The sequence below is a fragment of the Talpa occidentalis genome, unplaced genomic scaffold (genome assembly GCF_014898055.3).
Source record: "Talpa occidentalis isolate TD23 unplaced genomic scaffold, MPIMG_talOcc4v2.1 talOcc4.2, whole genome shotgun sequence".
In the NCBI taxonomy this organism is placed as follows: Eukaryota; Metazoa; Chordata; class Mammalia; order Eulipotyphla; family Talpidae; genus Talpa; species Talpa occidentalis.
The window spans coordinates 47,414,574-47,440,122 of record NW_023602073.1 but is presented as its reverse complement, the minus strand read 5'-3'; the positions used below and the strand labels follow the sequence as shown (position 1 = coordinate 47,440,122).

The following is a 25,549-nucleotide window of genomic DNA, read 5'->3' as shown; positions in this document are numbered from 1 at the left end:
TCCCAAATGGCATAAGTTTCTATTTTTGATCACTGAGTAGAATTCTACTGTATATATGGACCACACACATTGATCCATTCATGATCCCCTGATTTAAAACATAATGATAACCTGAAGCAGGATGTTTTCCAAACCTCCTGCTTGGGGGAGTCTGATGCTTAGTTTCTGTTGCCTTCCCAAATCTGCTACTTGGGGGGAGTCTATCACTTTGGTTCTGCTGCTTGCTGGAGTGGAGAAGTTGCTGGTGTACTCACTGCTTGTCTGAGGTGGTAGCCATGACACCCTTGAACCTCCTTCCTGAACAATAAAGAACTCTTATGCCATGAGAGATGGGATAGCAAGTTTCTCATACAAACTGTATAAAACCTTGCCATTGTTGTGCCTTGGTGCTCAGCTTTTTGGGGGAGCGATCCCACTGATCCCACCAGTGTGACAATTAAATCAATCTCTCTCCACCTCTCTGAGTGCCCTCTGATTTCTCTGGGAAACTGCCAGAACATTTTTGGTTCCCTAGTTCTAGTTCAGCCCATCCCAAGGGGCTGAAGGAGAGCCTGGTCACCTCTCACGCCCCCTCGTGGGGCCAGGTAGAGTTGTCTGGTGGGTGGAATGCACAGCCAGATGCCAGATCTTTATTTTAGGTACAAAGTAGGAAGTGATTTTGTACAAATCATTAAGAAATTAAGGCAATAAATTCATCAGCGGCTGTTTTCTCACAATAAACAGGTGTGCCTGAGTAACTCTGTGACAGTCAAGGTCGTGATAACAATGGGCTGTCAGACAAGAATTCCATGTCTCTTGAAGTGTCTTTCAAAATAAACATGATTTTAAAAAATTATTTCTACCTTTTTTAGATTCTATTTAATTTTGCTGTTCATTTCTTTTTCTTCACGCTATCCCAAGCAGTGTCTGCAGGGTCACGGCACAGAGGGACTGTCAGCAGCCTGGAGCTGTGAGCAGCGGGGCTGACTCTGACCCGCCTGCAGGGAGTGGGGTCCTGGAGCCCCAGAATCAGCCCCCAGGGCTGGTCTTCCAGGATGGCTCAGGCCTTGCTCTGCCCTTCTCTTGGCCCCCCTGAATCTCCCTGACACCCCAGCATTGAGGAACTGAGGGGGATGTCCTGGGTAAGGAGGGGTTAAGGACACCTCTTAACCATCTATCTCCCCCATACTCTGTCATCTGGTGCATCAAGACAAAACATGTAAGACCTTTAATGGAAAGGAACTTTAATACAATTAGTGTGCAACAAAGAAAAAGGAAAGAATAAAGTTTACGAATCAAATATTCAAAGTCACCCGTCTCCTTGTGGGTAAATGTTCAACCAAACAGGGTTGGCCCAAGCAGGGCCTGAATGCCTGCCACCTAAAGCACCTCCTGGCGGGGACCCATAGTAAAGGGATGGACAGGGCTGACAAGTCTGGAAGGAAAGAGCAAAATCAAGATAGAAGCTGCCATTGTAACCTCCCCATGGGTCTCTCACCCACATCTGTGCCACCCAGTCCAAGGCCAAGAAGTAAGTGCAAGTTCTTCACGTGTCTCTCTGCTCCATGTGCCTCCTCCAAGGTCTCCTTCTGGCTCATCCTGCTTCCTTCCTTCTCCAGTCTCCTCTCCAGCTGCTTCTCCCTGCTCAGCTCCACCCTGCTTGGGTGGGGCAGGGAACCTGGATCTTCCCCTGCCCCCCCCCCCCCCGTTATAGTCCTCTCCATCACCAGCGTGTGCGTGTGTGTGGGTGACACCAGCCCTGCAAGGACAGGTCAGGCCCCTGATGTGCGCAGTTCCCTGAGCCGTCACAGGCCAGCACTGCTGCCCCCCCCCAGATGAGACAGATGCTCCAGCCCCCAGTAAGAGCCCATGTCACCCACACAGACCTTCCCATCACAGTGTCCCCTATGCTGCCCCTTCCCTGCCCGGTCCTCTCTGGCTCCCCTGCACCCCTTTCCACCTCTGTCCTGTAAAGTCCCCTTTTCCATACTCTGCTCTCTTTTCCAGGAGTCTCCCCATCTTCCTAGCCAGTGTCCTGGGGCTCTCCTAGGCCCCTCCCCTCCTCCAAAGGATGGAGAATTTAAGGTGATTCCCAGGAGGGGCTTTTGTCCTTGGAAGCAGAGCAGAAACAAATTACATAGACCCTGGGATCTAAGTTTCCATCCCAACAGACTGAGGCGACCTATATATTTGGGGATTTGCCCAGAACCTAGGAACCAATTGCTATGTCCCAGAGACAAGTGGAGACTGAAAATAAGGATAAACTGACACATACTTGGGCGCCCCCTTGTGTGTAGATCCCTGTCCAGCCCCTGGGAGCCCAGGGAGCCTGGGGAGGGCCTGGCTGAGCAGGAGAAAGGGCATCTCTGGTCTCCTGTGCTCAGCCCTGTGGCCACACGGGGGCGCTGCCGCGCTGTTCTGGAGTCTGGAAAAGACCTAATGCGCACAAAGAATTCTAAAGAATTGAGTTGGGTGTCCTGGAGGGCGGCATCCTGGGGGTGAGATGCTCTGTGTGGAGCAAGAAAACCAGGGCTCAGAGGCAAGGAGACTCCAGAGCCCTTCTCTGTGTGTGAGGTTTCCATCTTTTTTCCTCAGAATACCTGGGAAAACTGGAAATTAGACAGGTTTTTCCTTCTACAACCTATAAAAGTTTGGAGGGCATTAAAAAATGATAACATTTAGGGCCTCCCTGGAGGTGCAAGGGGTTAAGATGCAACCTATGAAGCTTGCTGCAGCCACTGCCTAACAAGTTCCATCCCCAGCCAGGAAGCTACAAGGCGCAGCACACGTCTCCTGACCCGCCCGCTGCTCCCCTCAGCAGTGTGTTTCAGTCAGTCTGCCTGCTCTGCTTCCCACTCTATCTCTGTGAATCCTTTCATCCCCACACCTCTGGTCTGTACCCCAGTTTTTGTATGCATAAATGAATAAATCTTTAAAAAATATAACAAACAATACTGTGAGAGTTACAGAAAAGTTGCAAAGGTAGCACAGTTCTTGTTTATCCCACAGCATTTCTATTTTGTTAACATCCTAGGTGAGTAAAGTTTTTTTTTTTACAACTAATGAAGCAACGTTGATATAATTTCTAAATGCCATACTTTCATTAGTTTTTGCTAATGTTCATTTTATGCTCCATAATCCCATCAAGTTTGCCTGGGTGACAGTTTCTCAGACTTGCGTCATTTTTGAAACATTGACTTTGGTGAGGAGTGATGTTTTGGAGACCCCGTGGGTTCACAGATGGGGGTTCTTGGATCACCTCTTAAAAGAAAAGTTTCACCAAAGTCCTTCTTTCAGTGGTGTGCATGTCTGCACTCCACACTCTGCCCCCAACCCCCACACACACAAAAGGAAAAAAGAAGATGCTTGTGCAGATCCCAGCAGGCAGGAAGAGCTGCCCCTGGAGAGGGCAGGTGTGTTAGGAAAAGCTGCAGGTGATGTGGGAGAGAAAGTGGAGGTGATGCCAGGCCCTGTGAGCCCTCCCTGCCTGGTGTGGGGAGCAGAGAAGGCAGGTGAGAGTCCATGTTAGGAAAGGCCTGCGGTGCCGTGGGGAGCAGAGACTCGAAAGGGTGAGAGTGTGTGGGGCAGGGAGGCGGCTCTTGCGGCCTGACCAGGGCAGGTGTGGTCACCGGTACTCTAACGCCTCCTCTGCCCTCTGTTTGTTCCTCTTCCTCACCCACCTTGCAGGACAGTCATGACTTCGGGGCCATGACTGGACCCACCTGACCGAGGTGACCTGCAGCGTCTGCCTGCAGACGGGGGCCCGGGGAGCACTTCCTTGTGGCCACAGCTTCTGCCAGACTGTCACAGCCGAGTCACTCTCAGAACCACCAAGGGGCCACTCTCAGAACCACTCTCAGAACCACCTGTCCATGCTGCCAGGAGCCACCTAAGAGGGGACAGCAGCCCCAGTGGGTTTGTCCTCCGGCGGGCAGATTGTCCTCTGGGGTAGAATTGGCCAGTGGTCATTTTCCAGTAGCTACATTAAATGAGGATCCTTGCAACTAGGTGCGATCAGTGGGGTGTGACGGGCTTTGCGGTGATCACTTCAGCAGCAAGGTTTGACACAAGCCACGGGGAGAGAGGCCCATGTTGTGCCAGGCCCCAAGCTCAGCATGCAGCCTGTGGGCATCCTGAGTTCTGGCAGCATTGACCTGGGCTGTGCTGTGGCAGATGGGAGACCGGCCTGGGAGGCTGTGATAGAGGGGTGCCTGAGTGCCCAGGTGAGTATCTGGTCCTGCTGAAGCCCATTCCCACTGTGATCCATGATGCTGTGGGGAGAGGGGACCTTACTGTGTGCAGCCTGTGGACCCACCTAATGTGCTCTGAGTGACAGCGGCCTGCACTCCAAGGTGAGACTACCTGACCTCAGGCATCTTGACACACTGGAGGTGTTTCATTTATGGATACAGTGCCAGAATTTTAAATGGACCAATCAGATTCAAGCTCTCACAGATACCATTAAAGGTTTATGAGACCATTCAGGGCTCTAAATGGACCAATCTGAGTGGAGCTCAACTGACACCAACCAAGCAGCTGAAATTATAAAGGGACCAATCAAGCTTGAAGAGTTTATAAGCCAGAGCAGCAGCCAGCTTGAGCCACGTGACAGATGGCTGCAGGTCAGATTTGTAAGTACTCCTAGAAAGATCTTTGTAAAGACCTCTACAGACTTCGAGACCTCAACATACCTTTGAGACCTTTCTGGAGACCTGATCACTACAAGTCCCTCTGGCCCTGCCTCTAACACTGCCTGCAGAGAGCATCATCAGGCTGTCCCTGGTGTTTTCAAAGGTGCTGTTTGCTGGTGGCTTATGCCCAGCCTCTCGAAGGCTGCTTGCTGTTGGTACAAATGGCATCTCCACGGGCTGTGACACTGGCATCTCTGCTGACCATCACTGCTGACCTGTATGCGGCCTCCTCTGAGAGCTGTGCACCACGTCTGATCCTCTGGCACCATATCCTGGTGCTGTTGCGTCTGGCACAAGCTCTGTTGAAGCAGTGAGCACTCCCTTCAGCTCTGGCACTAGACCCAAAGCCCCGTCTGCACCCGCATGTGTGAGCCTGTGCACAGGGCAGGCTTCTGCAGCGTGTCCTGCAGGGGCTGGAGCACATAGTCACACCGCTGCGGACAGGGGTGGTGCAGAGGGGGTGGGGGGCTCCAGCTTTGATGGTCAGGGGAAAGGGAGTCATCAGAAAAGCGGGCCTCAGAAGGCAGGGTTGCTGGGCAGGGCAGCTGCTAACCAGCTGGCTGCCTGGGACACGTGCTACAGAATGGGACAATGGCTCCTGCCATGGGGGATGTGTGGGGAGGGGGATCCAGGAACTCAGAGGGTGACCTTCCTGGAGGTCAGTCAGTGCTTCTGTAACTGGGGAGGGGGCTGTTTGAAGCTTGTTTAGGTGAGGCCAAGACCTTGTGTTCTCCCACTACCTGATAGGTTCCTACTTTGCAGAGGAAAAATAAGACCCTGTAACATTTTTTTAAAACGTTTCTTTTCTTTTTCAAGATTTATTTTATTTATACAATAGCTATGGTATAGGCCAGAGTTGCGGGAGGGTTAGAGGATTCACCAGAGACACAGCAGGGAGCAGAACAGGCCGACAGACTAAAAGCACTGCTGAGGGGAGCAGTGGGTGAGACAGGAGATATCTGCAGTGCCATGTGGGAATCTCTCTGGCAGGCCGGGAATCGAACCTGCACTTCAGAGGCTGCAGACAGCTTCAGAGTGCTGCGCTCAACCCACTGTGCCACTGGGAGGCCCTAACATTTTTTAAAATTTTATTTATTTTGTAGAAGAACTGGAGTATAGGCCAGAGGTGCCGGGCTTGGTGGGTGAGAGGACCTACCAGAGACAGATTGGGGAGCAGAACAGGAAGATCCACTGCTGAGGGGAGAAGCAGGGGAGACAGGAGAGGTCTGCTGTGCCATGTGGGTAGCTCCCTGGCTGGGGATTAAACTCGTGCTGCCATGGCGGCCCATAGCTTCACAGTGCTGAGACTTAAGCCTTGCGCCACCAGGGAGGCCCTCATTTCACTTTTTGAAGTTTTTTTTTTTTTAATTTTTTTTTTTATAGAGAGTCATGTTTTTTATTTATTTGTTTGTTTGTTTGTTTCTTTTGTTTATACAAGCACTGGGTACAGTCAGAAGCACGGGAGGGTGTGAGAATTCACCAGAGCCAGAGCAGAGAGTAGAGCAGGCAGAAGGACCGAAGTACACTGCTGAGGGGAGCAGCGGGCGGCAGGAGAGGTCTGCGCGCCATGTGGGACCCTCGCCCGGCAGCCGGGGGATCGAACCGACACTGCAGAGGCTGCGGGCAGCTTCGCAACCCAGCGCTCAACCGCTGCGCCACCGGAGAGGCCCAGATTCAGGTATTTATTAAGCAATAGAAAATACCAGCATGATTTTGTTCACTGCAAGGGAAGTATCTCCTGGTTAAGTGGAAAATTGTGCAGATGGCTTCTGGACAATCTTCCTCTTACGTAGAAAACCTTTCTCTTAAGTAGCTTTACAGTGAAATATTCATTTAGAAGTCTGGGCCTTCTTTCTTCAGGGTGCTGTCATCTATGCTCTTGGGTAGAACTTGTGTGGATCACTGGAACCTCATTTGTTCCAGGGTCTAGGTTATTTTTTTCTGTCCCACCTGAGGTCTGGATTGACCAAAGGCAGACACATGGCACGCAGCACTGCTCCAGCACCTCCGGCCCCAGTAAACACAGACAGGGGGGTCAAGCCAGGATGCTTCCTGGCCACACTGACGGTCTGGTAGAACGTGGTTTCGGGAGTGGCCTTGGGCTGGAAGATGAGAACAAACCGGCAAGGCCCTGGATGAAGTCATTACCAACGATTTTTGTCGTTGCAGAATTTTATAGACAGTAACAGGGGATTAACCTGGGTTGGACTGTCCTAGTCAGGCTGTAACTGGGGTTGAAGCCAAAGACTGCTTTTTTTCTTTTAAAATTTTTTTTTATTATTATATGTATTTATATTGTGACATATATTTACATCATTCCTCCTTTTTGTACAATGCATGATTTCTCCTCTTAGGTGTAGTCTCCATAAATTCCAGTTCACCCATGTACTACCACCCTAGTCCTTTGTTTTCTTCCCTCCCCTGTTTTGATCCCTTCCCCCCTCCCCTGCAGAGTATCTTTGATTAATAGTTGCCTATTAATTTTTTGTTTTTTAATTTATTGTAATTTTTTCCTGATCCCTCATTTGGTTCCCCTACATTCCTCTTATAAGTAAAACCACGAAATATTTTTCTTTTTTTATTTTAATTTTTACAACATTATTCATTTTATTTTTTTATTTTTTTTAAGATTTATTTACTTATGCATACAAGAACTGGGATATAAGCCAGAGGTGCAGGGGGTGAGAGGATTCACCAGAGACAGAGTGGGAAACAGAACAGGAACATTAGTCATTTTTAAACAACATTTGCTTCCCCTCGCCCACCCTATGTAGTCCCCATACAATTTCCTCCACCAATGCACCTGTGCACCATCACCTCAGTCCCCTGTGCTCCTCCCTCCCTCCTTCTCATCCCTCTCTCTCCTCCTCCCCTGAGCATGTCTCTGATTTATAATTGTCTGTTTTTTTTTTTTTTTGCTGTGAAAAATAATCTTTTTTTAAAGATTTATTTATTTATGCATACAAGAGCTGGGGTGCAGGCCAGAGATGTGGGGGGTGAGAGAATTCACCAGAGACAGAGTGGGGAGCAGAACAGGCAGACCTACTGATATACACTGTATTTCAGTGTGTTTCCTTGTATATTTTCAGTGTATTTCGCAGTGTATTTGCATACAGTGATATACTCTGTATTCAGCGTATTCCCCTCTGCTGAGAGGGGCAGCAGGCAAGATGGGAGAGGTCTGCTGCACCATGTGGGTAGCTCCCTGGCCGGCATAGAACTCATGCTGCAGTGGCTGCAGTGGCTGTGGATTGCTTCGTAGTGCTGAGGCTTAACCCCTTGTGCCACCAGAGGTCCTATTTAACCTTCTTTATAAAGGGGTTCACTTTACAATGTGTCCTTCAAACTCCAGTGTCCAGAGTCCAATGGCCAGTCCATCAGCAGGTGCATCAAGAGGCCTGAGTCTGAGCTTTGTCAGGGTCATTGTGTGCTCCAGGCCCAGCCCTGCTCCCCTGCCTGCGCCGTCTCAGCACCACAGACTGTGGGCAGGTTCCTGTCAGGTCAGGGGGCTGCCGTGCCCCTTGGATGTGCCAGGAAGGAGCCAGTGAGCTGTCCCAACATAACTCAGCAGCATTATTAGGTGGCACATCTGTCTTCAGGCTGAGAGCAAATATGGTTTGAGCAAAGAGCAGATGAACACGCCTTACGGCACCGTCTCTTCCTGCAGTTGCGAGGCCCTGACCTGGCCCTCAAGTGCAAGCGCCATTTCCATTTCAGGTGGGAGGGTTTTTTGCACTTTCCCTCTATCAGATTTTGACTCACAGAGACCCCTATGGTATGAGAATTCACATCTTTTTCTTTGGCATGATGTTGGTTTTGTCGGATAAATGGGAGTGCTCAGGTTTTTCCACCCCCCCGCCATTAGCATCCATGATCCACAACTGTGGTTTACACGTGTGCCTGATGGTGGCACTTGAAGCGTGGTGTGGGCGTGTGTGAGCAGGAGGCGCACCTGAGCCAGAGACGGAGCATGTAAGGGCAACGGCAGAGGACGGGGCTGCAGAGGATCCCCTGCAGCGCATGCAGTAGAGACTGGTGAGAAGACCACAAGGGAACACCAGAGAGCCCACAGAGAGCAAAGACTGGGGATGCCTGCCAGCCTCCCGGCCCCAGGCCTCTCTGCCAGCCTCCTGGCCCCCGGCCTCCCGCCTGCCTTTGCACCTGGTTGCCTCACTACAAATGGTGTAGAAAGATCATTAAAAGCTTGCAAAAGCCACCGAGGGCTCCAGGACTCCCCCTTTTCTTCCTGTCCGCCTGGATCCTAGAAAACCTGCTCTGTAACTTGCTGGCGCTACAATGGTGTAGTCGGCAGGATGATTGGATGCAGACAGGTATGCGGCCCTCTGAAGACCTTGGAGGGACTGAGGGGTGCAGACCGTAGGCCTGTGACAGCGCTGGAGGCACCGGTGCAGCACAGGTGGTGACCAAAGTCCAGGAGCTGCAGGAAGAGCTAAAGACACTACAGGAGCACAGGAGGTGGGTGAGGTCCAGGAGCTTCAGGACAAGACCTCGAGTGGAGGAGGAGACGGCCCACCCACAAGACCGGCCCACGATCCCTGAGGCAGCAGCCTTGTCAGGGAGAAAGAGAACCAGGATTAGTCATTCAGAGCTCGCCCTGTGCTGAAGCAAGGAAAAAAAAAACGATGGACTTGGATAATAACCCTGCCAGATGGTTGGAGGACACTGGCAGGTGGATGTTATGGTTATGGGCCCTGGGGTAGGTGGGGTTATGTGAACATCCCAGGAGATGAAAATCATCATGGTGCAGGGTAAGGACAAAGATCAGACTTTTCAGCCCTTGGAATCAAATGATGATGGATCCCTGGGTCCTGAATGCATGCCTAATGGTGCGACCTGGAGTACCTGTGGGCATGGTACATAGGATTCAAATGGGCTAAAGACTGTGCATTAAGGCTGAATCCGGGGATACCATAAAATACAAGAAGGAAATATAGGCGAAAAGAATGCAGAAAAAAACTTTATAGACACATCACCCAAAGCAGCGATAGTGAAGGCAAAGATAAACAGGTGGGACTACATCAAATTAAAGAGCTTCTGCTCAGGGAAAGAGATAATAACCAAAACAAAGAGAAAACTCCACTGACTGGGAGAACATTTTGCACACAACACTAATGATAAAGGACTGATGACAAAAATCTGCAAAGAGCTGATGAGACTCAACAACAAAGAAAATAATCCTGTCAAAAATTGGGCAGAAGAGCTAAAAAGAAACTTCTCTGAAGAGGAAATGCAAATGGCCAACAGGCAAATGAAAAATGTTCAACATCACTTGTAATCAGGGAAATACAAATCAAAACTACAATGAGATACCATCTCACACCAGTGAGAATGGCACATATTAAAAAACGAGCAACAACAAATGTTGGCGAGGGTGTGGAGAAAAGGAACTCTCCTGCACTGTTGGTGGGAGTGCAAACTGGTCCAACCACTATGGAGAGCTGTGTGGAGATTTCTGGACCTACTAAACATAAAGCTTCCATATGATCCAGCAATTCCACTACTAGGTATTTACCCAAAGGACACAGAAACATCAATTCCAAAGAGCACCTGCACCCCTATGTTATAGCAGCACTGTTTACAATAGCTAAGCTTTGGAAACAATCCAAATGCCCAAAAATAAATGACTGGATCAAGAAGATGTGGTACATACACATCATGGAATATTACCCAACATTCAAAAAAGATAAACACATGCAATTTGAAGCAACATGGATGGAACTGGAAGGGATCATGCTCAGCAAAATAAGCCAGAAAGAAAAAGAAAAATAGGGATGGTCTCACTCATAGCAGGAATCTAGAAATCTTAAATAAGAGACCAGGAAAAAGAATAACTATAAGAAAGTAAAAATCAAAATCAACAACAACTATGAACCAGAGACACTGTATGGTGGGGTAGGGGGCGGGGAAAGGAGGGATTAGGGTCAAAATAAGAGGGTTGCAATTGTATGGGGAATATAAAAATAAAATTTAAATTAAAAAAAAAAGATGTTTCTGAGATGTATGTCTTATATTGTTTACCTATATTTTCTTCGATATATTTATGGTTTCAGATCTTATGTCCAGTTCTTTATCCATTTTCAGTTGATTTTGTGCACTCTGAGAGGTACTGGTCTAGTTTCATTTTTTTGCATGTGGAGGTCCAGTTTTCCCAGCACCATTCATTGAACAAACTGTCCATGTTCCATTGCATATTTTTTGCTCCTTTGTCAAAGATTAGTTGTTCATATAAGTGTGATTTATTTCTGGGCTCTCTATTCGGTTCCATTAGTCTGTGTATCTGTTTTTGTTCCAATATAAAACTGTTTTAATTATTATGGCTTTGTAGTATAGCTTGAAGTTTGGAAGTGTGATACCTCCTTTCTCCTTTGTTTTCATCAGCAGGGCTTTGGCTATTCGTGGTGTTTTGGTTTTTTTTGTGTGTGTGTTTCCATATGAATTTCCACAGTATTTGTTCTATTTCTTTGAAGAATGTTTTGGGATTTTGATTGGAATAGCATTGAATCTGTATATTGCTTTTGGGAGGACGGCCATTTTAATAATGTTGATTCTTCCAATCCATGAGCATGGGATGTCTTTCCATTTCTTTGTGTCTTCTTCAATTTCTTTTAACAGTGTTTTATAATTTTCTTTGTATAGGTCTTTCACCTCTTTTGTTAGGTTTATTCCCAAGTATTTAATTTTTTTTTGTTTCAATTATAAAAGAGATGGTTTTCTTGATTTCTTCTTCTTCTGATTGATTGTGTATAGGAAGGCTACTGTGTGTTGATTTTGTATACTGTTACTTTACTGAACTGGTTGATTATTTTGAGTAGTTTTTTCTGTGGAATTTTTAGGGTTCTCTATGTATATTCTCATATTGCCTGCAAATAGTGATAGTTTTACTTCTTCTTTCCCTGTTTGGATTCCTCGTATGTCTTTCTCTTGTCTTATTGCCCTGGCTAGGACCTCCAGCATTATGTTGAAGAGCAGTGGTGAGAGAGGACATCCTTGTCTTGTTCCTGATCTCAAAGGAAAGGCCTTCAGCCTTTCACCATTGAGAATAATGTTGGCAGTGGGTTTGTTGTAAATGGCTTTTTTCACTTTAAGGCATGTTCCTTCTATCCCGAGAATTTCAAGGGCCTTCATCATAAATGGATGTTGGACTTTTTCGAAAGCTTTCTCAGCATCTATTGATTTGATCATATGGTTTTTATTTTTCTTTTTGTTGATGTGTTGGATTACACTGATCGATTTTCATATGTTGTACCATCCTTGTGCTCCTGGGATGAGTCCCACTTGATCGTGGTTTACTATCCCTTTGATGCATTGTTGGATTCTGTTGGCAAGGATTTTGTTGATTTTTGCATCAGTGTTCATTATGGAGATTGACCAGTAATTTTCTTTTTTGTGCTGTCTTTGTTTGGTTTTGGTATTAGTGTAATATTGGCTTCATAGAACATATTGGTAGTATTCCTTCTTTTTCAATTTTTTGAAAGAGTTTGTGTAGGATAGGCACTAATTCACTGCTGAACGTTTGGTAGAGTTCATTTGTGAAGCCATCTGGTCCTGGACTTTTGTTTTGGGGGAGTGCTTTGATTACTGCCTCAACTTCGCTGCTTGTAATTGGTGTGTTTAGTTGTTGTATTTCTCTTTGTCCATCTTTGGATGATTGTATCATTCCAGGCATTTGTCCATTTCTTCTAGGTTGTTGAATTTGTTTGCTTACAAGTGTGCATAGTAATCTCTGGTTATACTTTTGATTTCTACTGAGTCTGCTGTGATTTCTCCCCTTTCATTTATAATCTTATTTATATGTATTTTCTCCTGTTTTTTCTTGTGAGCCTGGCTAGAGGTTTGTCTATTTTGTTTATTTTTTCAAAGAACCAACTTTTTGTTTTATTGATCTTTTGAATTTTTTTTTTTAAATTTCCATTTCATTTATTTCTGTTTTAATTTTTATTATTTCCTTCCTTCTACTGGTTTAGGGTTTTTTTTTGTTCTTTTTCTAGCTCTTTGAGATGTGACATTAGGTTGTTTCTTTGAGTTCTTTCTTGTTTCTTGATGTAAGCTTGTATTGCTATATATTTTCCTCTTATTACTGCTTTTGCTGCATCCCATACATTCTGGAAAGTGGTGTTCTCCTTGTTGTTCAACTCAAAGCATTTTCAATTTCTTCTTTGATCTCCTCATTAGCCCAGCGGTCTTCCAGTAGTGTAGATTACAATCTCCTTGAAGTGGGAGGATTCCTTGTTTTCTATTCATGATTTATTTCTGGCTTGATCCTTTTATGCTTAGAGAAGATAGTTGGAATGATTTTGATTTTCATGTATCTGCTGTTATTTGTCTTGTGGCCCAGTATGTGATCGATTCTGGAGAATGATCCATGTGCTCTTGGGAAAAATGTGTACTCGGATTTTTTTGGTGCATTGTCCTATAGATGTCTGTTAAGTCCATGAGTTCTATGTCTTTATTTGGCTCTAGTGTCTTTGTTTATTTTTGTCCCATTGATCTGTCCATTGATGAGAGTGGGGTGTTGAAGTCTCCCACTATATATGTATTTTCTTTAATGTCTGTTTTCAGAGCTGATAATAATTGTTTAATATATTTTTGTGCCCCTTCATTTGGTGAGTATATGTTGATGAGTATTATATCTTCCTGATGTATCGTCCCCTTGATCATAATGTAGTGTCTGTGTATGTCTCTTTTTACCTTTTTTAATTTGAAGTCTATTTCATCTGATATAAGTATGGCTGTTACTGCCTTCTTTTTTTGGTCCATTTGCTTGTAGGATTGTTTTCCAACCTTTTACTTTCAGTTTATGTTTATCTTTTGTGGTTAAATGTGTTTCCTGGAGACAGCAGAAGGTTGGGTTTCGTTTTTTAATCCAGCCCACTACTCTCTGTCTTTTTATTGATGAGTTTAATCCATTTACATTTAGAGTTAATATTGATATGTTGGCATCTGTATTTGCCATTTTTTTTTTTGATTTTTTTTTGTGGTTTTATTCCTTGCTTTATTCTGTTCTTCTTGTTCTTTCCTCTGTTGGTTTTGGCTTTAGTACTTCTTGTAGAATTTTTTGGCATGGGAGTTTAGTTGTAATGAATTTCTGGAGTTTCTGTTTGTCTGAGAAGGTCCATATTTTTTCTTCATAGAGGTAGATGAGCTTTGCAGGGTAAACTATTCTTGGTTGGCATTTGCTGTCTTGAAGTTTGCTGAATATGTTACTCCATTCTCTTCTTGCCCTTAATGTTTCTTTGGAGAAGTCTGACACTAACCTGATTGATTTTCCCTTATAAGTTATCTGTTTCTTCCCCTTTGCCAGTTTCATTATTTTTCCTTTGCCTTGGACACTTGCAAGCTTTACTATTTGATATCTTGCTGTAGTTTATTTTTATTGTGGTAATTGGGAGTTCTCACTTCTTGTATGTCTATATATTTGTCTCCTTTTTCATGCTTGCTAAGTTTTCTTCAATGATTGCCTTAAATAATTTCTCAGTTCCTTTGCCTCTCTCCTCATCTTCTGGAATGCCCAAAACTCTTACATTTCCTCTCTATCAGACTCTTCATGGAGTCTGATAATTGCCTAAGAGTATCCTCATACTGCTTCATTTGCCTTCTCCTTTTCTCTTTTGGCTCTTTTTATTTTTGTATCTTCAATAGTACTGATCCATTCTTCCATTTCATCGATTCTGTTTTCATTGCTTTTCCCAGAGTTCTTTATCTCCTCTAGAAATCCTTTAATCTCCAGTGTTTCTTTTCTTTCTTAAGGTCTCAATTTCATTCTTCAGTTCAGTGATTATTTGTCTCAAATCATTTTTTTCCTTTTCATTTTCTTTCTGTTTTCTAATCATGATGATCATTAATTCTCTATCTGATAGGCCGAGAAGTTCTTCCATAACATTGTTGAGCTCTGGTGACTGTATTTCTTTTTGTGGTGTGTCCTCCTGTGGGCTTGCTTGGTTATTTATATTTCTTCTTCTCCCTCTTGTTCACTTTCTAATCAGTTCTATGCGTTGGGACATTGTGTCACTGGTGTTGGCGGGCATTTCTTTGGAGTGCTCCTTTAGGGGTGTCAGAAACTGTTTACCAGACTGAGACCAGCACTGGTGGACTAAAACTCCACCAGGGTGTTGATGCTGTGTTGCTGAGCACTGTTCCTTACAGTTCCCTCCCTCTGTATTTACTCAGTTCCATCAGGAAATCAGCTAGTCAGTGATTTTGTTCTGGTCATGAGGTGGTGCCAGAGACCCATACTTGCTGACCTGTGCATTTTCCCAGTGGTTCTCTGAGAAAAGAGGAGGCGCGGAGGGGAGCACCTCAACACAGGGGGTCTTATTCAAGCTAGGTGCTGTGTCTGCCCTGTGTTCACCCGGTGCTGTGCCCGCAGCTGTATGGATCCCACACCCTGAATTTTGCACTCTAGGTCTCAGTTCCAAGGCTATCTGATCCAAAATGCTGGCTGTCACCCTGTGCAGTGCCTGTTACTATGGCGAGTTCCATGCCCCAGATCCTGTGCCTTGCTCTCAGTTCCAGAATGGTGTCTTGTTCCACACCTTATTTCCCTTCTTATCCCAGTTTGCGTGGCCCACCCTCTCTGAGTTGAGGGTGTTTTGGGGATCCCTGGTTTCCAACTATCAAGATGTTGGTGATTTTGTTCTGGTCGTTAGGTGGCACCAGAGATCTTTCCTAGCATCCTTCCAGAACTGTTTTTACCCCTGTGGGTCTGGGGAACAGATTGTGGGTGGTGTGGAGCGCCTCAATGGTGTGGGGGTGCTGTGTCTGCCCAGTACCTGGCTGTCGGGGAGAATCCCACATCCTGAATTTCGTGCCCTGGGACTCAGTTCTGAAGCCCTCAGGTCCAGGACGCAGGCTGTAGCCCAGCTCAGTTCTGCAGAAATGGCGCCTTTTGCACCCGCTCCCATGTCTGGGCACCTGGATTCTGATTACTCAGTGAGGGACATTCACCTCAATGAGGGCTCCCGCTCGGCTCCCTACCCTACAAACCTAGGTCGCGGTCTCGGGAATCTGGGCAGTCGCGATGCGTGTATGCTCTTTGAGCACGCCACTTTTCTGCACAAGCTTACCAGCTGGTATTGAACTATTTGTAGGTCTCCGGGGAGTCCTTGTTTTCCTCTAATGGCATAAGGAGCAGTTCGCTCACCTCCATGGCGATTCCTGCACAGTTCTCCACAGTTCCCGTTCGCGGGGTGCAGTGACTGCGATATTTCCTTTCCACTCATAGTCCCGCTTGATGTGTAGTTTGTTCTCGTTGTTGTTTTTTTTTTCTTTCTGTTGGGCAGGTTGGACCAGAGTTGTTGAGGGGGGGAGGGGAGGGTAGCCGGGTTCTGAGCTTTCCTCTCTGCTCCATCCTCTTTTATGGCAACTTTCCTCTTTGGGCAGTTTGGCAGAGTCACCCCTTTATCTTCCCTGTCCCAGTTCTCACGGGGACCTGCCGCTTTTCCTCCCTATTAACTTCTTCTTTATGGGAGCACTTATTTGCAGTGTTTCCCCGTTGCCATGTTGTCCCCAACTCTTATTATTTTTTTAAGATTTATTTTTATTTATTTATGCATACAAGAGCTGGAGTGCAGGCGGGACAGGAGAGGTCTGCTGTGCCTTGTGGACCAGCTCCCTGGTTGGGGATCAAATTCATGCCATTGTGGCTGGTAATAGCTTGATAGTGCTGCGACTTAACCCCTGTGATACCAGGTGTGCCCTCTTTCCTTGTCTTTCATCTAACTTCAGACATTTGTTTTTCTAGAAGAAATGATCATCTATTGCTTTAATGAAATTTTGCTTCAGACATTGCCTGTAAATACAAGTTTGCCTAATAAAAGTGATAATTGAAATATTTACCATAGATATAAATGGTAATATATGGCTGTGAAGGTATGAAAATAGCTAAGCTGCTGCTCATGATTGACTATAGTTTCATGGATGAAAGGAAAAGGGAGAGTTAGATAAACTTATTTATTGAAAGCTTAAAAATGTATAACCTATTATATATTGATAGATCACATTTATATGGGAAAATAAGATATATTTTGGAGTTTTGCTCCTATAACCCCTCCAAGAAATATGGTTGAAATATCAAAGTTATCCGAATAAATATAATAAAATAAATAACTATGAAGGTGAATCAGGCCTGGGCTCTGTCCCAAGGAGAGTGTGTCACAGGAATGCGCTGAGAATGGAGGGGCCAGGGAGGCTTCAGATTGGACTGTGGTAGTTACTCAAAAGGAGGGAGGGCGGGTAAATTGTATTGTTATGTGAGACACATCATTGAATTATTTAAATGTTCATTGTTTCCAAGAGAAGAAAAGCACAATATACTCCTTTGGTAGTATACTTAAGATTTGTGCATTTCTCCAGATTGAGTTTTATCTCAAAAAAATATTTTTTTTTTAAAGATTTTATTTATTTATACAAGAACTGGGGTATAGGTCAGAGGCCCGGGAGGGTGAAGAATTCACCAGAGACAGAGTGGGGAGCAAAACAGGCAGACGGAAATAAGAAACTGCTGAGGGGAGCAGCGGGCAGGCAGGAGAGGTCTACCACACCATATGGGTTTCTCCCTGGCTGGCCGGGAATTGAACTTGTGCTGCAGAGGCTGCGGACAGCTTCACAGCTCGGTGCTCAAACTGCTGTGCCATCAGGGAGGCCCTCTAAAAAATATTCTTATCCCAAGTGTTGAAAATGAAATGTGGGGAGTCCCTAGTGACATAAGGGGTTAAGTCTCAGAACTGTGAAGCTATTGACAGCCATTGCGGTAAGAGTTTCAACCCAGGCCAGGGAGCTGACCCACATGGCACAGCAGACCTCTCCTGTTTCACCCGCTCCTCTCCTCAGCAGTGTATTTTGGTAGATCCACTTGCTCTGTTCCCTACACTGTTTCTGCTGAATCCTCTCACCCACACACCTCTGGCCTTCACCCCAGCTCTTGTATACATAAATAAATAAAACAAATCTTTTGAAAAAATAAAAGGAAGGACCTCCCCGGTGGCGCAGCGGTTGAGCGCTGGGTTGTGAAGCTGCTCGCAGCCTCTGCAGCACCCGTTCGATCCCCAGCTGCTCCCTGACCACCAGAGGAGGGTCCCACATGGCACGCAGACCTCTCCTGCCGCCCGCTGCTCCCCTCAGCAGTGTACTTCGGTCCTTCTGCCTGCTCTGCTCCCCGCTCTGGCTCTGGTGAATTCTCTCACCCCACGCTTCTGACTGTACCCAGTGCTTGTCTAAATAAATAAATAAATCTTTAAAAAATTAAAAATAATAGCAGGAAGATGGGTACTGACATGTGCAACTAACTTTGAAACGCATCAGAAAAATAAGATGGATGAATAGAGAGATGGATCCGTGGATAAAGAAAAGGGATAAAGCAAATGTGGCAAATGCTAATGCTGGGATCATTATTTCAATTATTCTGTGTGATTGAAAATGTTCATAAAATACCACAGACTGAGGGGTGAATGCGGCCACACTCTGGAGGCAGGGCAAGGCCTCCTGCCTGTCCTTCAAAGCCTTTGAGTGCACCCATTTTTCTGAGTAGCCTGGAGAATGGAGCCCACCACTAATCTGTTTGACGTGCCTGTTGACTTGGCAGAAATCTCTGCTCTGTCTGAGTTTTCAATGTCTCCTCAGTGTCAGCTTCCAACATGCTCATGCATCTGCTTCTAGGAGGTTCTGTAGCAGCTGCTTTCTGGAGTTGGCCTGGTCCATCTCTACTGACACCTGCATCAATTGAGTTATGTCCTGTTAGAATTTTTTAATGTCCTCCTTGATCAGAATCATGTATTCTTTCAGAAAAGTTGTCTCCTGTGTCAGGGCTTGGGCACCACAGAGCATGGGGGCATGTTCTGAAGGGCCTGGTGACTTGCTTCCTCCTTTGTGCTTTAGGTCTTGGGTGAACAGCTGCAGACTCCTCCCCAGGGAGGCTTGTCACTGCCTTCCTGGCAGCCTTTCTAGAGCCCCTGACGTTGCCCTGCTCTTTGCTTCTTCACATTGAAGTTTTCAGCAAGCATCTTGGGAAGTCCCTGCCCACACCTCCCAGGCCTCTTGCCCAGGCCGCGAGAGCTGGCTCTAAGTGGCAAGAAGGCCTCAAGGTGATCCCTGAGATCCACAGCACAGGCATTTGTCCCTGGCAGCCCCTCTGGCAGGTTGTTGAGATACACCCCAGGATCCAGAGTTTGCATCATTATGACCTCGTGGGAGCCAGTAACAGCTGAGCAGTGAGTAGACCAGGATGCTTTCTTTCTTGGTATGATTTTTTTTTACTGGCCCTGGAGTTATAATTATCTTGTTCCCTTACTAGCTTAGTTCCTGTTGTGCTCATTCCTAATCACCCCCAAGACCACCCCAGAGTCAGAATCTCCATGGACATCTCACACACACCAGCTATTCTGCCTGCTTCATCCTGGGCAGACCCCTGTTTCCCAGCCTCAGTCTTGCCCCCTGGGGCCTGGGGCCTGCTCACCTGAGCAGGGCTGAAGCCTGGATCCCTCACCTCACCCTTGGCCTCTCTCCTGTCCCTGCTTCCCTCTGGTTGATTTTCCCATGTCCTGTTCTCTGTGTCCATCATCTTTGTCTCCCCTTTACCCACCAGTCTCTTTTGCCCACTAGAGGAGGGATGTGGAAAGTAAACCCTGAGACCACGAACAGCTGAAATTAATTTCTGTCCCCCGAGCGCCTCCCTCACCTGGGCCTGACATGAATCTGGGCTGGATTCCCCTGAGGACTGGGCAGGCCTGGCTCCAGGGGCTTCTGGCCTCCAGGCCTGAGTTGTCTCTTGAGGCCCCAAGGTCTGTCCTTCTCCAGCCTCTTTCCGAAAGTCCCTGGCAGCAGGTCATGGTGTGGGGCTGCTCATCCGTGTAGGAGGAACCCAGTAGGACACTCAGCGTGCATATTTTATCTGTGAGTGCTCAGGGATTTTCTTGAATTTTTTTCATCATTTTCACTCTCCATTCTTTTTTTTTTTTTAAGATTTATTTATTTATTTATACATGCACTGGGTACAGTCAGAAGTGCAGAAGGAGGGTGACAGAATTCACCAGAGTGGGGAACAGAACAGGCAGATGGACAAAGTACACTGCTGAGGGGAGCAGCGGGCTCGGCAGGAGAGGTCTGTCATGCCATGTGGGACCCTAGCCAGTGGCTGGGACTGAGCCGGCGCTGCAGAGCCTGCGGACAGCTTCGCAGTCCAGTGCTCAACTGCTGCACCACCAGGGGAGGCCCCACTCTCCATTCTTTTAGACACTTGTGTTATTAACTTGTTAGAATCTCCTGGTCGATAGACTCAGTTTCTTATAGGTCTTCTCTCTGCTTGTCATTTCTTTTCCATTCACATTATTAGTGGGAGTGAGATTTTAATATTCCAGTTCATCTACTCATTTATTCATTCCTGTGATTAAATCTCTAATTTTCAAGACCTCTTATTCTGAGCACATGAAATTTTATAACATCTTTTTTTTTCTTTTTCCTTTTTTTTTAGTACTAGAGTATAACCAACTTTCCCGATATATGCATAGGGAATCTACATCTGAAATCCGTGCAGGAAATGAGGGTGTGTCTCCTGAGCTAAGAGTGAGATGGGGTCTGGGACCCAAGGAGAGAGGAGGGGGTCACATGGCAAGGACAGGGTGGCTCATATGATGAAGACCGGATGTTCTACAATTATGTTTGCCGTGACATATAGGTAGGTTTCTCGGGTATAAAGCTTGTTTCTGGTAATAACCCTCATTTTGGGTAAGACCACCCATTTTCATACCAGGTAGTAATAGAAATGGTAAACGTTTCTTAAGAAGAACCTCAGATGGAAGTAATTCAAAGGCCAAAGTGGCCTGTCTTGGGGACACCTTTCTGAACACCTTGGGGAGGCCTGTCCTTCAGCACATAATAAATGAGGGGGAGAGCAGATGAGGGTGAGGATGGGGCCAGGACCAGGAGGCAGATTAGGCTACAGGCCTTTTCAATATGATTGGGTCCTGGGGCAGGATATGGAGGGGGGCTGAGGGAGAGGGGACAGGGTGGTCTATGGGGCAAGAGCACCTGTGTCAGGGGCGGGAGTGACAGCTGTGAGAAGATAAAAAATCAAATTATGCTTAATTTGTTTTTAATTTTTTTTTGATCTCTTGATACTATTGATAATAGAGTAAGGCTCCTGCTTCTCTGCTTTTACAACAAACCTGCTCCTTCCTCCCAGCACGGGGCTCAGGTGGGGTTTACACGTGTCTTTGTCACCTTTACTCAGTGTCCATCTCTCCTGACAGTGCAAGCTCCACGTCTCCAGGGTCCTCTCTCTGCTCCCCATTGTATCTGCAGGGGAGGCAGCTTGGGGAGGCAGGAGCCAGCCAGGGAGAGGGATGCTGGGAAGTGAAGAGGAGGCAAAGGCAGAGAACACTTGGGAGATGCTCCCTGGTTCACTGAGAAAAGCATTTCTCAAAGTGTGGTCTGTGGAGCCCTTGAAGTCACCCAGAACCTTTCATGGGATCCCTGAGGTAAAACTATTTTCAAAACATCACTTAGACACCATTTGTCTTTTCATTATTTGGCATTTGCTGAGGTAAAATTTAGTAAGAGTGGAGCTTATAGCTCCACTATAGTGCAGAAGTAGTGATTCTTCACCAGCACTTACCTGCAGAAACAAATATTAAAGCCAGTTTCACCTGAAAATGTCCTGGGAAAAGCATTAGAAGTTATCTTCATTATTGCGTCATCCTCAAATACACATTTTAAAATATGTGGTGTGCTGACCTGGAAGGAGACACAGAGCACTTCTGCGGCATCCCCAAGCACTGTGTCCTGAGGGAAATATTTGTATGAGATGAAATAGACTCTTTTTATTTTTGGTCAACACCAATCTTACCTGAGGGATGAATGACAAAAACTAAGGTTATTTAAATTTAGTTAATTAGCAGACACTTTCCTAAAAATGATTGTCTGCTTCTTTTTTTTTTTTTTTAAGATTTTTAAAATCATATATACAATAGTTGGGGTACAGGCCAGAGGCACAGGAGGGTGAGAGGCTTCACCAGAGACAGAGTGGGGAGTAGAACAGGCAGACAGACTGAAAGCAATGCTGAGGGGAGCAAGTGGTGGGACAGGAGAGGTCTGCAGTGCCATGTGGGAATCTCCCTGGTCCAACAACTAGCGCTGCAGAGGCTGGGGACAGCTTCATAGCGCTGTGCTCAACCTGCTGTGCCACTGGAGAGACTGAATGTCTGTTTCTTGTACAAAAATCAACATTTGGCAACTGACAGTAATTTTGCCTAATAAAATATAAGCTCTCAGAGAAAACCAGAATTATGAAAAAATGAGTGCATCACTACTTGACAATATACAGTGCAAATTTTTCTTTTGGGATTTGTGATTAAAAAATAAAACTTTTTTAAATCATTTGATTCCAGTGTAATTAACACTAAAAATCTATGTAACTTAGTGAAACAATGTATCACCTTAAAAAAATCATACATTAGCACAAGTTCCAACCAGTATGCAAGAGAAGCCTATGGAAATGTAACAGAATAGGAAATATTCCACGATATTATTTCAGGTTTCAGTTAGCAAATAACCTTCGAGAAACTACCACCTGTACAGTTTTAATTTAGTATCAATATTCACAATTATCTGAAAGCAGTATTACTTTCTTCATTCCTCCAGCTGCTGCTTCTCCCAGCCCAAATCCACTCCTCCTGAAGGCGGGGAAGGGAATTTGGAGCCTCCCCTTTCTGTGGATGTCACCCTGTCACAGCATCATGTCTCCCTCTCACAGGCTCTGTGGGGTGGTGCAGCCTTGATGACCCCACACTCACCCCCATTCTCTCTCCCCATTTCCTGGGGTGTCCAGGGAAGACAATCAGCATCATCCTGCTCCAGTTACAAAGTCTCCAAGGACCCTCCTGGACTCCTTCTCCCCAGGCCCCTGGAAGGAGTGTGATGCCCCTCCCCCTCCTGCTGCTGCTCTGGGGGCCCCTGGCCCTGATGGAGACCCGGGCGGGTGAGTGCGTGTCCAGCTGGACACTGTTGCTCCAGGAGGGAGGAGCAAGGAGCCCCCTGCGGGTGCAGGACCCCAGGAAAGGCTCATCTCCCCCCAGCCTCTTGTACCCCTTCAGGCCCGTTGTGTTGTGGCCCCTTCTGTCCCTCCCGCCTCCCCTGAGTGCTCTGGTCCCCTGAGTCTGGGCCCTTCTTGGCCCACCCCCCTTTTCAATCTCACAGCCCCCCCCCCCTTTCTCCCCTCCAGGCCCATCTCCCTGGGCCCTGGGCCCGCGCTGAGAGGAGGGTCAGCCCGGGTCTCCCCTCCTGCCCCCAAGCCCCCACTCTCTAAGGTGTTTGTACACCGCAATGTCCCAGCCCGTCCTCGGGGACCCCCACTACATCGCCGTGGGCTACGTGGACGACACGCAGTTCGTGCGGTTCGACAGCGACTCCCCGGGTCAGAGTGCGGAGCCGCGGGCGCCCTGGGCGGGGCAGGTGGGGCAGGAGGACCTGGACGAGGAGACTCATCTCCAAAGGAACAACGCGCTGTGGTTCGAAGCGCTCCTGAGGGACCTGCGCAGCCGCTACAACCAGAGCGAGGACGGTGAGCTTCGCGGAGCGGGGCCAGGGTCAGGTCACCCCCCATTCCCACCAGAAGGTCGGGGTGTCCCGAGTCTCAGGGTTCGCTGACCCCTCGAGGCTGGTGGATCTGCCAGGCCCCTCCCCCGGGAAGGGACTGTCCTGCCGGCCCTTTCATTTCAGTTTAGGGTTATTCAGGCTGAGAGGCGGGGTGACCGCGGGTGACCGCTGGGCTGACCGCTGGGCGGGGCGCAGGGTCTCACACCCTCCGGAGCATGTGTGGCTGTGAAGTGGGCCCAGACCTGAGTCTCCTCGGCGGGTATGAAAAGTTCGCTTATGACGGCGCGGATTTCATCTCCCTGAGCGAGGACCTGCGCTCCTGGACCCCCGCGGACTCGGGGGCTCAGATCACCCAGCGCGAGTGGGAGGCGCAGGGGAGGGCCGAGCGCATCAGGCACAGTATACAGGGCAGGTGCTTCCCGTGGCTCCTCAGATTCCTGGAGTTTGGGAAGGAGGTGCTGCAGCGCACAGGTAAGAGGGGCCACAAGGCCTCGGGCCTCCCCTTTCCTGGCGCCCCACAGGGAAAATGGAATAATGGGCAGAACAGCAGCTGCTTTCTGGGCAGAGAGGGAGAGTCCCCTGGGTTTCATGTTCTGTGCTAGAGAGAGACTCGCCCAGAAGACACCACTTTTCTGGAGGGTTAAGGAATCCAGTCTCTCCTGAGGGAGGGAGGCCATCCTGAAATCACTCTCCCTGGATCCTTGTGACCCAGCAGCCATCCTGGGAACCATGAGTTTCAATTTCAAGGTCTTGTTTTTGGTCTGAGAACATTTCTGGATCTGACTCCTGCCTTTCTGTGTCATTCACCCTCCACCCAGGTCAGGAGCAAAAGTCTGTGTTCTCCTTAGAGTCCTGCATCCTCCTACCCTGGGCTCTCACCTGATTATCCCAGATTCCCCAGACCAGGCTGGTTTCGGGTTTTGTGCTTCCTGCCTCCAAACCAATTGTCATGTCCATTCTGAGGATGGTCAGTGAGGCTGCTTCAGTGTCCAGGAAGGAAAACCCAAAGTGTGAACTTTTTGTCCCTTCTCCTCAGATTCCCCCAAAGACACTGGTGACCCACCACCCCACCTCTGAGCATGAGGTCACCCTGAGGTGCTGGGCCCTGGGCTTCTACCCTGCGGACATCACCCTGACCTGGCAGCGAGATGGGGAGAACCTGACCCAGGACACAGAGCTGGTGGAGACCAGGCCTGGGGGGGACGGAACCTTCCAGAAGTGGGCGGCTGTAGTGGTGCCTTCTGGAGAGGAGCAGAGATACATGTACATGTGTCATGTGCAGCACCAGGGGCTGCTGGAGCCCTGAGTCCTGATTTGGGGTAAGGTGGGAACGAGAGCACAGAACTTCTCAGGGCATCAGGAGCCCTTCTGGAGACCTTCAGAGGGTCAGGATGAGGCCTGGGGCTCAGGGTCTCCCCCTCCCATCACTTCCAGTGGCCCCTCCTCAGCCCATCATCCCTACCGACTCCACTGACTCCACTGATCCACCGTGGGCATCATTGCTTGCCTGGTTGTCCTTGGAGCTGTGCTCACTGGAGCTGCGGTGGCTGCAGCGGTGATGTGGAGGAAGAGGTGCTCGGGTAGGGAAGGGAGTGGAGGGTCTTGTCCACTGGGGGCTTTCATGTCAGGGAGAACTTTCCCTTCCTGGTTACTAGGGAGTACGATCCACACACGTGTTGCCCAGTCTGGAGCTGATTGCGAACACTCAGTCTTTGTAAAGCACTTATGAAAATGAATCACCAATTGTTCACCTTATAACTGTGGTGATGGGGATCTGTTTCCCAGGAAATGTCACAGGGGAAGGACCCTGCTGAGGAAAGACTCCAATTCCCTTTCATATCCGTTCTTCATGTATCCCAGTACTGACCTGGGTCTTCAGTCATAGTTCTAGAAATTTCCCTCTGTCCTAGACTTGGGGATTCCTTTAGGGTTCCATGGGCTGACTCCTCCCTTGTCTCACATGATGTTTCTTCCCATAGGGGACACACAATCAGCTACACTCAGGGTACAGGTAAGTGTGGATCAGGGGCTGGATCCTGAGCCCCTGAGGACAGCGTAGAGGGAACTCTAGGGAGAGTCACCCTCATTAGTTTCTCTGAGGGTCTCATCTCTGGGCTCTGACCAGGTCTCTTCTGGGCCTCCTCAGGCAGCAACAGCACCCAGGACTCTGGGATGTCTCTCACCCCACGGGACACCCCAGAGGATGGGGCCAGGTTGTGGGGAGCTGTGAGTGGGACAGTCTGAGGATGCAGTGGGCTATTGAGCATGTTATC

At 47.6% G+C, this 25,549-nt stretch overlaps 2 pseudogenes; both read left to right on the top strand.

Moving 5' to 3' along the window:
* Nucleotides 1–3,705, top strand: part of LOC119251338 (class I histocompatibility antigen, Gogo-OKO alpha chain-like) — a 34,186-nt pseudogene extending 30,481 nt beyond the window's left edge.
* A 389-nt stretch (nt 3,706–4,094) lies between these two features.
* On the top strand, nt 4,095–25,520 carry LOC119251336 (class I histocompatibility antigen, Gogo-OKO alpha chain-like; annotated as a pseudogene).
* The last annotated feature ends 29 nt before the right edge of the window (nt 25,521–25,549 follow it).